Below are 15,510 nucleotides of genomic sequence, written 5' to 3' on the forward strand. Positions count from 1 at the left end.
GACAAACTATTCTTACAGAAGAATTCCAGATAGTATATGCAGATATTCCACCCTCCAGGAGGTGGTGCTTAATCTTCCCACACTCACCCCCTCCTCGTGCCCAACAATTAGAGGGCTGGACTATAGTGACTCATTTCCAATGACTAGAACGCAGAAAGGGGAAAATAGTGATTTTGCATTGGAGAAACCTAGAAATCACTACCTTAACCCAAACGATCAAAGTTAACACCCCGAGTGGTAAATCATGTTGCTGGCATATACTACTCCCTGTTATGATATGTCCCTGTTATGATATGTGATGATACAAAGTTTCACCTCTGTGGTAGTCTTCCCTAACCCCCATAGCTCGTGTCTAATCATCACTAAAACATCCCATAACCTCATAGGGGGATACATTCTAAAGACTGCCTGACCAGTAGTCCTCAAAATTATTGAGGTCATGAAAAACAAGGAAAGATGGAAGAAACGAACAGAGTAGAGTGGACAGAGATGACATGTCAACCAACTGCAATGGGGTGTCTGGAACTGGATCCAGGAAGGGACTTAGAGGAAAAATCCCTCATAAAGTCTGGAGTTCAGTTCATAGTAACCTAAAACTGCTGGTACGTAGCATGGTGACGCAGCCGTGAGGAGTAGCTGTGAGCTGTATGCACTACTGCAGCTTTTCTGTACAACTCAAACCGTTCCAAAAGTAGTTTATTATTAAAAAAAAAAAATAGTAGCTAGCTTGAAGAGGCTCCCTTTAGCCAAATCTGGGCCAATTTGAGCATCACAATTTGATTATAAACCAGTCAATTCAATTAATATTTATGATTTGTATTGATCTAAGTGAATGAATGAATAATCAGCAGCAAATGTTACAACTAGTGATTAAAGTTTGATGAGGAAAGGCATGATCGTCTCAAAGGATTGACTTACAAAGGCCATAGGAAGGGAAAACAGTAACTTTATTTATGGTGAAGAAACTTGGCAGACATCCCTAAGGGGTCAACATTAATATCACCAAAAATGGAAAAACCAGTAACATGGGCTTCTGGAAAGAATTCACTAAGGACACCACGTCATGTCTGTGGTTTTCCTGCCCCCCAAATGCATAACCTGCATCAAATAACGGAGAAATATCAGATATATCCCGATCGAGGGGCTTTCTCCGAAAAAACTGGCTTACCTTTCTCATAAATAGCATCGCTGAGAAACACATGCAAAAAAAGGGCTAAGGACTGTTTCAGATTCAGAGGGACTAAAGAGACACAACATGTTGTTATTGCATTTTCATTTATTTATTTATCCTCACCTGAGGACATTTTTGCACTTATCTTCAAATAGAGCGGGAGGGAGAGAAGGGGGAAGAGAGAGAAAAACACATTGACTGGCTGCCACCCTCATGACCTCAACCAGAGCCAGGGACAAACTGCAACTGAGGTACGTGCCCTTAGCGGGAACCGAACCCGGGTCTCTCTGGTCCGCGGGCCGACACTGACCTCTGAGCCAAACCGGCCAGGGCAGTGTCATTGCATTTTCAATATGAATCTAGGACTGAGTCTTGCACTGGGAACCAGCAAAGAGCATTTCAAGGACACCACGGGCCCATCAGTGAGACGTGGGTATGGACTGTGGCCTGGACGATAGTATCGTGTCAATGTTAAGTTTCTTGATTTTGATAATTGCGCTGCGGGTATGTAGGACCACAGTGATGTTCTTATAACATACACGATGGAAAATTTAGTTTTTTTTTTTAAAAAAAGAGGCCTCTGGCTGCTTTGTGGAGAAGCTATACAAGGGTTACATTTCAGTTTAGAAAAGCTTTCTTTAGCCAGTAACAAAGGAGTATCAGAAGGTATAATGGCTGAGATTTTAAAAGTAAATTTGGGGTTTATATAACTTTACGAGCACTGATTACCGAGGGCCGTATCTCGTAATGCAAGCTTGGTACCAAGTCAGATCTCAGCGGGCAGTGCTCACTTCTTCTTCAGGAAGGTAGCATCCCGGGGAGGGCACTGGGTGCCAGTCCTGCAGCCCCGAGACTGTCCAGAATCTGCTATTTTCTAGTTACGTGACCTTGGGTACATCATCGTGACTCTCCGAGGTTTCCGTTCACGTTCTAAGCATGGTGTTTTGCACACCGGTCTAGTGAGATGACAGTCATAGTTGTCCTCATGATACTGATTTGCTCATGGTAGAGACATTGCTTTGGTTAGGCGTCCTTCCCACCATGCCTGCCCCCCCTGCCCCCCTCATCTGTTTGACTTGGGTGGGTGAGCAGAAAGGGATAATTGTGGCGATGTCTTACAATAAATGGGAGAAGGAATAGACAACAGTTATTTAAAACTGGCTGCGACCTCTTGCTTGAAGGAAGTCAGCAGGCCACTCTGCTGGTCCCTGTGACGCACTCGGAAATAAACACATCTGGCTGAGGGAGGGGTGCTGCGGGTGGAGGTCCCCACAGCTGGCACACACCAGGGTACTGAAATGCTCAGCAGGCTTCCTGGCGGGCTTCTCACCGGGAAGCTGTGGGATCTTGTTGGGAATAGTCCCGCCTTTGGAAGGAGAATTCCCTCCGTTAGAGGACGCACACCGGTAATGAGAGTAAGCACTTGGTAAGTTCAGGAAATCAGCTTCAACTTGGGAAATCCCAAAAGGGAGTGTGTTTGGTGGGGCAGGGAGCGATTTTCCAGGGCTGACCTTCCGTAAAGGGAAACTTCTGATTTTCAGTTTAGAGCTGCCACGGGCTAATGCGAGTCGGAGAAGGGACCGTGATTTCCGTGGGGATGGCTGGGAAGACATTTGCATACTGCAAACCAATTGCCTGTTGGCTGATGAGGTTTGAATGTTTGGGCCTGTGGACGTTTGTTCATTTCCACCACTGAGTAGAATTATTCCCTAAATCAATTACAGTAGAATGTGATGAAATAAATGTAGGCCAGATTGAACTTCCTGGATTAACTCTTCATTATGTTTTAAAGGGGAGATGCTGTAGTTAGCAAGTAATTAATTTTTTCCCCCACTACATAAAGGAAGCAACAGAAAGGATCTGCCAAGATCTAAACTCAAGAAAGGGTCCTCCTTCCTGGTTAGCCTCCTTCAGGAGGCTCACATTATACAGCACGTGGTAGGGATAATGCCACATGAGCCACAGTTAGGCCTGACCAATGAGGTCGGTTTTGCAGATTTTAGAATTCATGGAGCTAAATGAACTGGGACAAAGAATGGGAATTTGATGCTATATCTAGAAAAGCATGACTTTCCAGGACTTTCCACAGGTCTGTTTTCGTCTGTAGCATCTCTTCAAGCGTCCTGCCCAATTCTTGCTCCTTTCTATCTGAGCAGAGACAAACCTCCCCACATCACCCCCTGGCCTTTCAGTGACTCCCCATGAACTTCAGCTTATGTAAGGTGAAGCTCTTTGGCCTGTTTCCCATTAATTTTAGCCTCGAACTTGACTCAAGTGACGGGCAGTCTGGGCGCATAACATGGTATTAGACTCGGGCCCCTGCCTGCTGCCTGAAGCCCCCTCTGTCATCCCTTCCCCTCTACCCATCACATGCGAATTTCCTGTCATCTTTCAAGACACAGTTGTCACTTTCTGCAAGAAGACTCCCCCCACCTGCTTGGTGATCCTCCTTTTTAAAAAAATAATTATTTTCTCTATTGATTTTAGGGAGAGAGGAAGAAAGAGGGAGAGAGCGAGCGAGCGAGAGAAACGTTGATGAGAGAGAACATCCATTGGCCACCTCCTGCATGCCCCCCACTGCGGATCGGGTCCACAACCTGGGCATGTGCCCTGACCACGGATCAAATTGGTGATCTCTTGGTGTGTGGGTCGACGCTCAACCATTGAGCCATGGCGGATGGGCTTGGCTATTCTCTTATGTCCTCATATGACCTTGGATATGCTCTTATCACTTGGACTCTTGGGTATTGAGTTACCTGTTCATTTCTCCCCTCCTCATTCTCCATCAGCTGAAATGAGATGGGAAGCCCTTCGAGGGCAGGACGCATGTCTTACTCATCTATTTTATCCCAGGCTCTTGAATACGGAAGGTGCTTAGCAGTTTTTTTTTTTTTTAATTAATTTTTGTTACAGATGTTTCTCCTTTTCCCCCCACTGATTCCCTCCTCCCCCTCCCTCCTTGCCCTTTCCCCAGTTTGTTGTCCATGTCCACTGTTCATGCATACATGCATATAAGTTCTGTGGTCTATCTCTTCCCCACCACCCCCCCATTTAGGGGATTGTCAGTCTGTACCCCACTTCCGCGTCTCTGGGACTACCCCCTTCCTCAGACTGCTATGTTCATTATATTCCACAAATAAGTGAGATCATATGAAACTTGTGCTTAGCAGTTTTTGGTGGACTTTTGAAGTGAAGTCTGATCTTGTCCTCAAGTGGCTCAGGGTCCAGGGAGGAGACAGGGACTGAGGCCGTGGTGACAATGAGGGGTCTTGTTGATGTGCGCCTAGGAACACAGCAAATGGGTCCCCCCTCCGCAGAGGGGACACTAAGATAGATTCCTTGACCTAGAGCCAGCTTTTAGATGAGAGTTTCATCATTGCTGCCCCTCGCTTATTTTGCTTTGGTTTGCTTTATTTTATTGTTTTATTGGAGTGACATCGGTTAACAAAACCCTCCGGGTTTAAAGGGTACAACTCAACAGAACATCATCTGCACACCGCATGGTGCGCCCATCACCCAAAAGTTGGGTTAATTTTTTTAACATATTTCCTTTGGTGTGCTTTCTCCTTTCTAATTTTCTATGAGGCTTTGGGGTAAAAAAGCTTCACTTATGGTATGTGAAACCTACTGGATGGATTTCAAATGACTATAGTCTGAAGACTATCTTTATGATTAGATGCCTCTTTGGGGAGAGAAATGGAAAAAAAAAGAAAAAAAAAAGTAAACTAAGGAGTCCTGCATGACATCATTCTTAATAAAACAAAGTGAAGGAGTCCAACTGGAAAGGTTGATGACTTTGTAGTAACTGTGTGTGTGAGTATACCAGGGAGATTAGGTGTGGCAGACACACTTTTGGCAGGAGGGGTGACTTAACTTTCCTTTGTATGTGATGTCCAGGAAGCTAATTATACCTGGGCTTTGGAACAGTGGATCCATTTAGTGAAATGGGAAGACACTTGAAAAATTAATAAGTGGAAATGTGGTTATTTGTCATTTTTTTGTCATATAATCATGATCTGGCCCTGCCAATCTGATGGAGAGGGTAGGGAAAGAGTAGGTTCACAGTTGTTTGTGTGGAAAACAATCTAGTAATTAATAAATGGTAATATAAGAATAAACGCTGTTTTGCGTATTCACAACTGTAGACCGACTTCTGCCCAGCCTGTATAAGGACGGGTTTTGCCAGAGGTAACTCTGAGGCTTTGATACAAAATGCTGCTTTGTTTCCTAGTGAGATGAATAAAAATCTTCCTCTCCAAAAGTTCGTCTGCGTCTTTAGGATGGGGATGGTCTCATCCACTTTTTATAATAAAATCTATGGTAATTAGATCACTTTGAATTACCCGTTTACTTTTTCCTGAAGTGCCTTTTGAATCGTTAACGTCGTTTCAAATAGTATAGTTTAAAAGTTCACGGTGCTTTCGGTGTTAGGCACTTTTCGCACATCCTTTGAACGTCACTGTGGAAGAATTGGCGGTCTCCGTGTTTGTACACGGAGCAGTCCCCTCCTGAGTCCTGCCATGTAACAGGGAGTTCCCCGTGTTCTTTCTCTCGTTACGGCCCACGTGAGACCTCGTGAGTAAGTGGGATCCGTCCTCAGACACCTCTTAGCGTTTGGATTCACACACGGATTCCACAATTCAGAATTAATGCTCAATGTTAAAATCCGCTGTGGAAGTATGTGCCCGCAGAGAATTCCACTGAGTTTGTTTACAGAAAATAAATATTAAATTTTGCGAAACTGAATGTGTTTGCATTTATTTTCCCAAATTACCACCAGCTTGCTTAACAAAGGGCAGATAGAAGCAACTCCTTTTACTTAGTGTAACTTTTCTTTCTCTTAGGAATGCTTTTTAACAGGGGTGTGTGTGTGTGTGTGTGTGTGTGTGTGTGTGTGAGATACTAGATTTTGGTATCAGTTTCCATTGTCAGTTGAAATGAGGCAGTTTATTTTTTATTTTATTTTTTAATTAATCAATTTATTTTTGTTACAGATGTTTCTCCTTTTCCCCTCACTGTTACCCCCCTCCCCCCCTTCCCACTTAGTCCCCTGCTTTGTTGTCCATGTCCATTGTTCATGCATACCTGCATATAAGTTCTGTGGTTTATCTCTACCCCCCAACCCCCTCTTCTGGGGATTGTGAGTCTGTACCTCACTTCCACGTCTCTGGGACTACCCCATTCCTCAGACTGTTATGTTCATTATATTCCACAAATAAGTGAGATCATATGATACTTGTCTTTCTCCGTTTGGCTTGTTTCACTTAGGATAATACTTTCCAGGTCCCTCCATGTCGTCTCAAAGGATAAGAGATCTTTCTTTCTTACAGCTGCATAGTACTCCATTGTGTATATGTAGAGGCAGTTTTATTTAAATATTCTCTTTGGCTGATTTTCATTTCATTGAGTGGGTAACTGTGTTGATGGAACAATTTGTCAGATGCACATAAGACGCAATGTAAGGCCAGGGCCTGACTAACTAGGCTGGTAGAGAGAGATTCAGACCACTGATTACTTACACAGCAAAAGGAAGAGTAGCCAGAGGCGCTCAGCTCCCTGGCATCCTTAGCCAATGCGCCAGAAAGGGCACCACTCACAAAGGGGCTGGACCGCTGCGATACATGTTATGGGAGTCCCCATAGCCGAGGAGCCCATCCCAAACCGGGGCAGCCCCCAAAGCCCCACCCCTTGTCAGAACCTGGGCGGCAATGAGAAAACTGTCTGATGATGTCCTCAAAGGGCAGACTGCGAGGGGAGTGGACAATGACTTTGTAGCAGCTCCTCCCAGGCCTCCCAAGCTCTCCTGTTGGGGGAAGATCCTGAGACGCTCAGATGGGCTGTTTCAAGCCTTTGCCTGCCTGGCCTATGTGGACACATGGAAGGTCACCAGGGCACCATGGCGGAGCTGTTCCCCTAGGCCACGCTTCTCAAGCACCCCCACTGCCCGGGATCAAGTGAGAAGGACCATGACCGGGACTTTAGCTCCATTTCAAACCTCTGGCTTGTCCTGCTTGCCCTCTCTCCCATGGGTGCTGGGAATCCGTAGACACTTCCTTGGGGGCAGGGCTCAGTTACTGGCAAGGAGAGCCACGATGTGCTACCCTGGACCCTCAAGGGGATGCTCGGTTTATTAAGAAAGCAGAGCACTTTCCAAGTGCGTTGCTGCAGCTTGGCGGCAGGTACCGCGCTCACCACCAGCGTGGGCTCCGCATCCGGTCACTTCTGCCGTTCACTGCGGGGTGAACTTGAACTCGTCCAAGCTCTGTAGGTCTCCTCTCCCTCATCTGTAGGATGGGGACAACAGCATGAGAAAGGACTACCAAGTAGTACAGGGCATATGTGTAGAATGGTATCAGACACACAGTAAGCACCCGAGGCAAGGAGCCTTAGATGTTACCGAGCGTGTGTTGTGGTTCTGAGCCCTCGGGTTAGGGAGAAAGACAAGGAAAAGAGGACCCCACACTTTGTTAATTCGCCATTGAGTCGGATTAACCGAACATGGACACAGTGCTAAAGATGTCAGTCAATGAACGTTGGTAATGGTTATAGGATGGTCTTTGGAAAGCGACCACAGATTAATGGTCATAGGATTTATCTTTTGGCTGATCTATATTTAATTACAACTCCGGGTTTGCCCAGTGGTTTGTGGCTATAGGTGGACAGCAACAGGTCCCAGTAAAGGCCACCGTCACAGAGTTACTGTCCACACAATCACTTTGTATCACAGTCCTGGCCAGGGACCATCCACACACCCTCATTCTTCCTCAGTGCAGCCTGGGGTGTGCCCACACTACAGCTTGATGGTCTTGACAGGAACAACCGGTCACTTCACAGCCTATGGGACACGGCGGAGAGCATTAGACTCGGGCGTGTGGGGATAGAAGGCAAAGGCTCAGCCATTTTCCAACCAGCAGCCCCTCAGCTGCCTGAAACCCAAGCACGTGGAGGGAACCAGACGTCCCCGTCTGGAGCTCTGTGTTCAACTCAGGATCCAACCCTCAGTGGAAAATTAAAAACAAAGTCATTATTATATATTAGATTTATTAAAAATGCAACTATTACCAAGAGCCTGTGGGCATGTGTGGAAAATGCCGTAATTAAATTAAAGTAAATTAAATCCAGCAGCTAGAAGTAACATTTTCCACTAAAGAGGAGGAGGAAGAAGAAAGAAAAAGAACGAAAGAAAGAAAGAAAAAAAAAACCCATAAGAGAATTCCAAACCAGAAAAGTACAAAAAGTGGCCAGGATTCTTCTAGGAGAAAGAAGATGTTATAACTGTTATTATTATTGCTGCCCTGAGATAATGGAAAAGTAATATGTAAATTTGGAACAAGATTGGGACTTTCCAGGCATTGGGAAATGATGTTTATTTGGAAGAAGGTGAATAACACTAAAGCCAGAAATGGAATAGCTACTATGATAGAGAAAGTTTATTTGTAGTGATTATTTGGAGTAATTATTCCAACAGCGACTATCAGATCAGTGGGAACGCTGTGCTCTTTCAAGGTCGCCGAGGTCAGGGGAGGGTCACATGGACCCCTGGCAGATTCAATGGCCATGTGGTCATGACAGGTGACGGGTAAGGCTGGAACTTGAATTCTGTCTCTAAGACAGTCTGTGTACTTGTTTTCACCCACATGTGGTCCAAGGGTAGAAAAAAGAAGGCAGACTTCAGGGCACGAACCCTGGATGGATCCACATGTTGTTTTCCCCCTTTGTTTGAGATAATGTCACTACAAAGAGGTCGGATGGTCCCCACAGAGCCCCTGGGCGTTATTCCCATGTCCCGGAGGGAGTTCAGGAAGACCGTGGGGGCTGAAGGTTTCCAGTTAGTTGCATTGTTGGCCCGGACTCTGCGCCGGATTTGCTTTGGCTACAACTGCACTGTCTTTTCTGAGATTAGGACAGTTTGGGGGTATTTTTAACAACTGAAGTAGCCCAGGAAGCTCGGGGGTGAGGTCAGAGCACACAGGGTCCTTTGGGGAATAGCAACTCCCTGAAAATGCATGGCCCACGGACTCCGGAAAGCTGCCCGAAACCACTGCCTTCCGGAGGTGGGCTGCTCTGGGCTGTCTGGCTGCCTGAGCTGTCCCCTTAGTCTCGTGTCTCAAGCGTTAGTCTCTGTCTCATACCTGAGAAACCTGCCATCCTTCTGGCTCTACCAGAAGGCTGTGTCTTTTCTCCCAACCGGCTCGTGATTATTATTTGAACTTACGGATCCACTTGACCCTCAGATTTGATTGACGGATACTTGGCCAAATAATCTCATGTGTGTCTGTCAAAATGACCGAATGACAGGCCACTTGGGTTTTGCGACAGAAAGTTCTGAGGTCCAGAAAGAATCGCATCTCCTCACACTGGTGTTGGGGGTATTCTTGCACAAGGACCGGATTCACTTTTCTCAGGGGTGAGCCCGTGAGAACTTGGAATGATTTTAGGAGTTAAAACACATTTTTTTTTTTTTTTATGCTGAGCTCATTCATCGTGTTTCTGGAGCTCTTCAGGGACAGGGAGGTGGTGGATTCTGGTGTCCCGGCTGGCAGGCGTGACATTGGTGAGGCTCCTTGGCTACATTGTCTCTGGCTGTGAATAAATAAGTCCTCAGTTTACATAAAGGGGCTCACTTCCCCCCCCCTCCCAGTACTCCTCCATGGGAAGGATTGGTGGAATGGGGCTTATTGAACACACTTCAATTTAAAGAGACACACTCTACCCACTCACATGCACAGACCCGAGTGCCATGCGTCGTGTCTGTCTGTATCTGGATTGTCACAGGGTGTTAGTGTTGCAGGAGCGAGGGCCTCTGGCTGGCTACCTTGATCCGAGCCCTGGATGCACAGGGAGTTTTTTTGTTTTTTCAAATCCTTGCAAAACGGCTGAACTACCGTTGCAGTGGGAAGGGAGTCCCGCACTTACAGAATCGTTTTGATCTGCCTGGGTCCGATCTGCAAAGCCACTCGAAAAGCCAACACGCCGTTCAACCTGCCACAGAGCACGGGGCTGCAGATGTGTCTACACAAAACCCGTCGTTTGCCAGTGGAGGCTTTGGATAATTTTGAACAATTCTCTGAAGTTTCCTTGCAGTGTGTCCCCCATTTCCCTCCACAAAAATAAATAAATAAATAAATGAGTAAATAAGTAAATAAATAAATAAATAAACAAGGGAAAAAAAGTAGTAAAGTTAAGATAATGGTATCAGGAAAAAGAAATCACTTTTTTTTTCTTCCTTTTTATTAATTGTTTTAAGAGAGAGGAAGAAGGGAGAGAGAACATCGATTGGCCGCCTCCTGCACGCCCCCCACTGGGGACCAGGCCCACAACCTGGGCATGTGCCCTGACCGGGAATTGAACCGATGACCTCTTGGTGCAGGGGTCAATGCTCAACCACTGAGCCACACTGGCGGGGCTAAATGATGTTTCTTTAAAATGTTTGTTCCTGCTGAGGTGTCCAATGCTGGTGAGAAGAATTCTGAGCGAGATGTAAGGGCGGCTTGAGGGCTTTTCCATGTCTGATCTCTCCCTGGTGTCCTCAGAAGTCAGACAGAGCAAACGGGGGGACAGGCAGGGAAGGAAGTGGACGGGGAGAGGAACACGCGTGAACCCCATGCTGTTTCTACGGGTGCGCACAATTCAAGAACATTCCGTCCAGGCTGTGGGATGCGGCATCCCCCCGCTGTGTGTGGATGAGTTAGTGGGAGAGCACAGCTTGACCACGCCAGGCGCCTGCCCACGAGAAGGACCACGTGGCTCGCCACCCAGCTGCTCAGCTGCCTTCCCAGACGGGGGAGGAGGGAGTTGGGGGTGCGTGGGGTTTGAGAGCATCAGTGTGCGTGGGAGGATGAGGTGAAGATTGATGGAGAAGCCCCAAACACCTTCGACAGAGACTCCACATCAGCGGCCGCCTGCAGGGATGGGGACTAGTATTGCTGCCGACCGATTCATTGTGTTCGCTGTCGCTTCCGCATGGTCGCTTTCAATGCGTGTGAGGGACCAGCCTGTATCCGAAACGTGAGTCGTTGGAATGGTTTGGATAGGGTGCAAAGCAGAGGTGAGCTACACAAGCAGGGGCTTGGTCTAGGACATGTGTGTCTTTCCTTCGTGTTAGGCCATGGATCGAAAGATGTGGGCACAGCTTTGAACATAGTCTCTTGATTTGTTTGTTAATCCAGTGAAAGAGAGAGAGCGGGTGGTGAAGAGCATGGACTGGAGTCAATAGGTCTAGATTGGAATCCCAAATCTATGATTGATTAGCTATTGGAACCTGAGTATGTTGCTCAACTCTAGTTAGCCTTAGTTTTTTATCTTCAAACTGAGGACAGTAACTGCATTCACCCTATTATGAGGATTAGATGAGGCAATGAATCAAAAGTGTTTCTCATTTTTTTCTACAATAACCTGCGGTGGGAAATAGATTTTTTCCCATTACTAATTGGTGTCCCTAGATGTACACACAGGCAGAAACACCCATAACTTTAACAAGAATTTCATGAAACAATACCCTTACTCTGTGTAACACACTCTGATATTTTCTGTTCTATTCTATTTCTTTATACATTTTTTTTTATTTTTATTTGATTATTCTAGTAAAGCATTTTTTTTTCCAGTTATAGTTGACATTCAATATTATTTTATATCAGGCGTACAGCATAGTGGTTAGACATTTATATCTATTCTATTTCATATTTTAAAAAATCCTGGTCATGAGCCACTAAGTTAATTTTATAACCCATCAATGGGTCATGACCATAGTTGAAAAACAGATCTAGCACTTAGTACAACGGCTGGCACAGAGTCGTCGCTCCGTACGGAATAAACATTGCACTCGGGAGGGATGATATCATATAATAGGTTTACTGAAGCCTAATTCTTTGGCCAGAGGAAGTTGTGTAATAAAATGCTAAAAGTTGCTTCATGAGAATAGCATGAAGATCGCCAATATGATAAAAGCACTTTCTCATTTCTTTCTGATTAATGCAAAAAATTGAAAAAAAAAAAAAAGAAAGAAAAAGAGGCAAAGAGGTTGGAAAATTAAATCAAAACATCATCCTTTTTCCTTAACATAATTTAATTCAAATATCCTAACCTAAAGATGGCTTGCAGAATGGTTACTACTGACAATTTTGGACAATAAATTAAAGGGGGGAAATGCCAAGGATGTCTTTTCTATATAGTGAATGCACAGTTTAGTCGGGGAGATGGATAGAGGAACAGGTGTCATTACATGTTGTCCCAGAATTGTGACTACAACCCCAGGGGACAGTAAGAGGCTCAAACTCTCCTAGTTTTGAAGAAGAGGCAGAGGGAGCCAGACACCTCCCTCCAGGGCCCACTAGGTGGTGCTAGACCATCCCGGCCACCACCTGTCTCCACATCAATCCAGGTTGCAAAGGTAGGAAGGGTAATGGTGGTAGTTTATGCAAGAAGTCCAGAGATTTTTAGAGTCGCTAGCCTGGTGGGGAGTGCTGGCATTGTTCATGGTAAGAGGGGCTTGCCATCCTCCCCAGGGTGAGCACGGGGGTTGCTTTTCCTTCCCTTACGTCAAATGAAGGGATTTCTCAGACTATCATTCGTGAAGCTTGGGTGTGCCTGCTGCCAGGCAGGGAGACTGTTATCTCATATACCCCAGGCATCAGACTTGCTGATCTCCCCTAGAACCCGAGAAAGGAGAGGGAATTGGAGGAGGACCATGGGGCTCAGAAAAAAGGCAGAAACAGAACTGTGGCCTGCACCAGCCCCGAGAGGCTGGACTGAGCGAACCCTGCAGGAGGTGGCTGGCCTTAAGCCCTGTTGCTGATACTCTATGTCAAATGGCCGTCCACAGCATGAGGAGACTCCATCAGTAAGGCTTTGGATGGGCCATTAGTGATGGGAGTTGAGAGGGCAGAAAACAGAGCTAGGGTAGCATTTTCCACTGGTTCCCATCAGTGAACCATTTAGTAAGGGGTGCCCATGGCATCCTGCAGTCAACATACTCATGAAAGGGTCAGCTTTGGGCTCCCACTCTACAAGCCTAGACGTACTGGCCAGTCAAGGTTGGCCAAGTCTTACTGGCCAGCCATGGTTGGCCAAGATGCACTGGCCAGTCAAAGTTGGCCAAGAAAGAATTCCAATGACTCCAGTTGAGTAAGGAGATGTTTGTCCTCTGGCAATACTATCCCCCACCCCAACTCCCTGCCCTGTTCCCATTGCCAAAGAATCTGGAAGAAGAGAATGGAGATGGTGTGGCGAAAACATCTCTTCCTGCCCAATCCAAGTCCCTCAAGCCATAGGTCTGATTTGCCCCGAGGGAGAGGGAACATTTTGAATCAGCTATAAGCTCAGACTTATTAACAGGATGGGACTGAGTTTTAATACTGCAAAGAACTGGAAAGTTATGGGACCTGCCCCAGGTGTTAAAGGGTTTACTATCGAGCAGGGAAGGAAGATTTGACAGAGCACAAATGAACACAGTGATTAACAACATTTTTTTTGTTTGTTTCCCACTGATCTGAAATTCCAATTCCTCAATACATGGGTTACAAAATAAATGTGAAAGCGTAACTGGTCCTCTAATGGTGTCCAATCAAGCTCCCTTTTCTTTCTTGCACGATGTTTTGCTTTTCCTAGACTTAATAAATAAAATTGTTTGATTATTTTTGGTTTGCTTAGGTTTTCTATGGACACATTGTCAGTTTAACCCCAACTGTTTTCTCCACTTGTCCAAATCCTTCGGAATGCTGGATACACAAGGTGTTCTATCGGATTCACCTTGTTGAGGGGCCTTGTAGAGGGACCTGCTCCAAGGTAAACTGGTTGTCTTCTGAGCTGTCATCATGTGATCTTACAAGAACATTTTGGGGGGAACTTCCCCTTGTCATAGACCCTCTGTTTTCTGGATGCCAGCTCTTATTTTTCTCTTAATTTACTTCCTCATTTTGGTGGAGGCCTTTTCTTCAGCAACTTCTGAAAAATGTCGTTTGGGAGGTTATTTTTTGGGGGACCTTGCATATAAAAAATACTTTTAATCTTTCTGTGGTGGTTTGTTTGCTAAATAGCTTCAATAACTCCCCACCCCGTATTCAGACCCCCCCCCCAGATGGGGAAAGAACCTCAAACCGAGCGGAACAGGGATTAGTTGAAGGCACTGTGCATGCGAGAAGAGAAAACCCACAGGCAACTGATAAATACCTATATTTATTATTATTTAAAAAATTTTTCTTTATTGATGTTCGAGAGAGAGAAAGGGAGAAGGACAGAGGGTTAGGAACATCGATGAGCAAGAACATCGACTGGCTGCCTCCTGCATGACCCCCACTGGGGATCGGGTCCACAACCTGGGCATGTGTCCTGACCGGGAATCAAACCGGCGACCTCTTGGTGCAGGGGTCGACGCTCAACCACTGAGCCACACCGGCCAGGCTGATAAATATCTTCAAATACATGGATAGTTATAAAGAAGAAGAGGAGCCCTGGCCGGTTTGGCTCAGCGGTTAGAGCGTCGGCCTGCGGTCCAGAGAGACCCGGGTTTGGTCCCGCTAAGGGCATGTACCTCGGTTGCAGTTTGTCCCCGGCCCTGGTTGGGTCATGCAGGTGGCAGCCACTCGATGTGCCCCTTTCACATCGATGTTTCTCTCTCTCTCTCTCCCTCCCTCTCTATCTGAACAAAAAATGGAAAAAATGTCCTCAGGTGAGGATAAAAACAATAATAATAATAAAAAAAAATAAGAAGAGGAATTACCTTTGTTCTCTATGACTCCCAAGGAAAAAACTAGGACCAGTGGTGATCAGCACAGTGAGGTGGATTTTAGCTCTGAGTGGGAACAACCTCTCTAATGACCAGGTCTCCAAAGTCTGCTTGAATTGCCTGTGAAAAGTAGTTAAGGAGCAGGAATGCTGGAGGCCGAGTTCCAACCACAATCCATCCAGGTTTACAATCTCGAGATGCTAGGATTCTATTCATTAGGCAAACAGCCTATTCTGAGAAGCATCCCCAATTCCCCAGAGTTTGGAAGAAAAAGCCACGTGTAAAGGTCATTTGAGTCATTCCCCTGGTCGCAAGTACATCTGTGTCCAAACCAATGAAACAGTTTAAAATACTCCTCCTCCCCCACCTCGGCCTCTCCCTTTGACAGCCTCCAGAGGGCAGCATCGCAGGCCCTCAGCCTTAGAAACATTTAGGGTTAAATGGACAGTTAAAGATTGTTTAGTGGGACACTCTCTGTGCAGATGAAGGGATAGAGGGAGGTCGCATGACCCTTCCAAGGTCACACTGCTCACTGATGGCAGAGCAGGAACTAGAGTGCAGTTCTCCAGAGAGTCAGTTCGATTTTCTTGGCAACATACGACATTGCCACTCACAC

The sequence above is a fragment of the Molossus molossus genome, unplaced genomic scaffold (genome assembly GCF_014108415.1).
Source record: "Molossus molossus isolate mMolMol1 unplaced genomic scaffold, mMolMol1.p scaffold_m16_p_23, whole genome shotgun sequence".
In the NCBI taxonomy this organism is placed as follows: domain Eukaryota; kingdom Metazoa; phylum Chordata; class Mammalia; order Chiroptera; family Molossidae; genus Molossus; species Molossus molossus.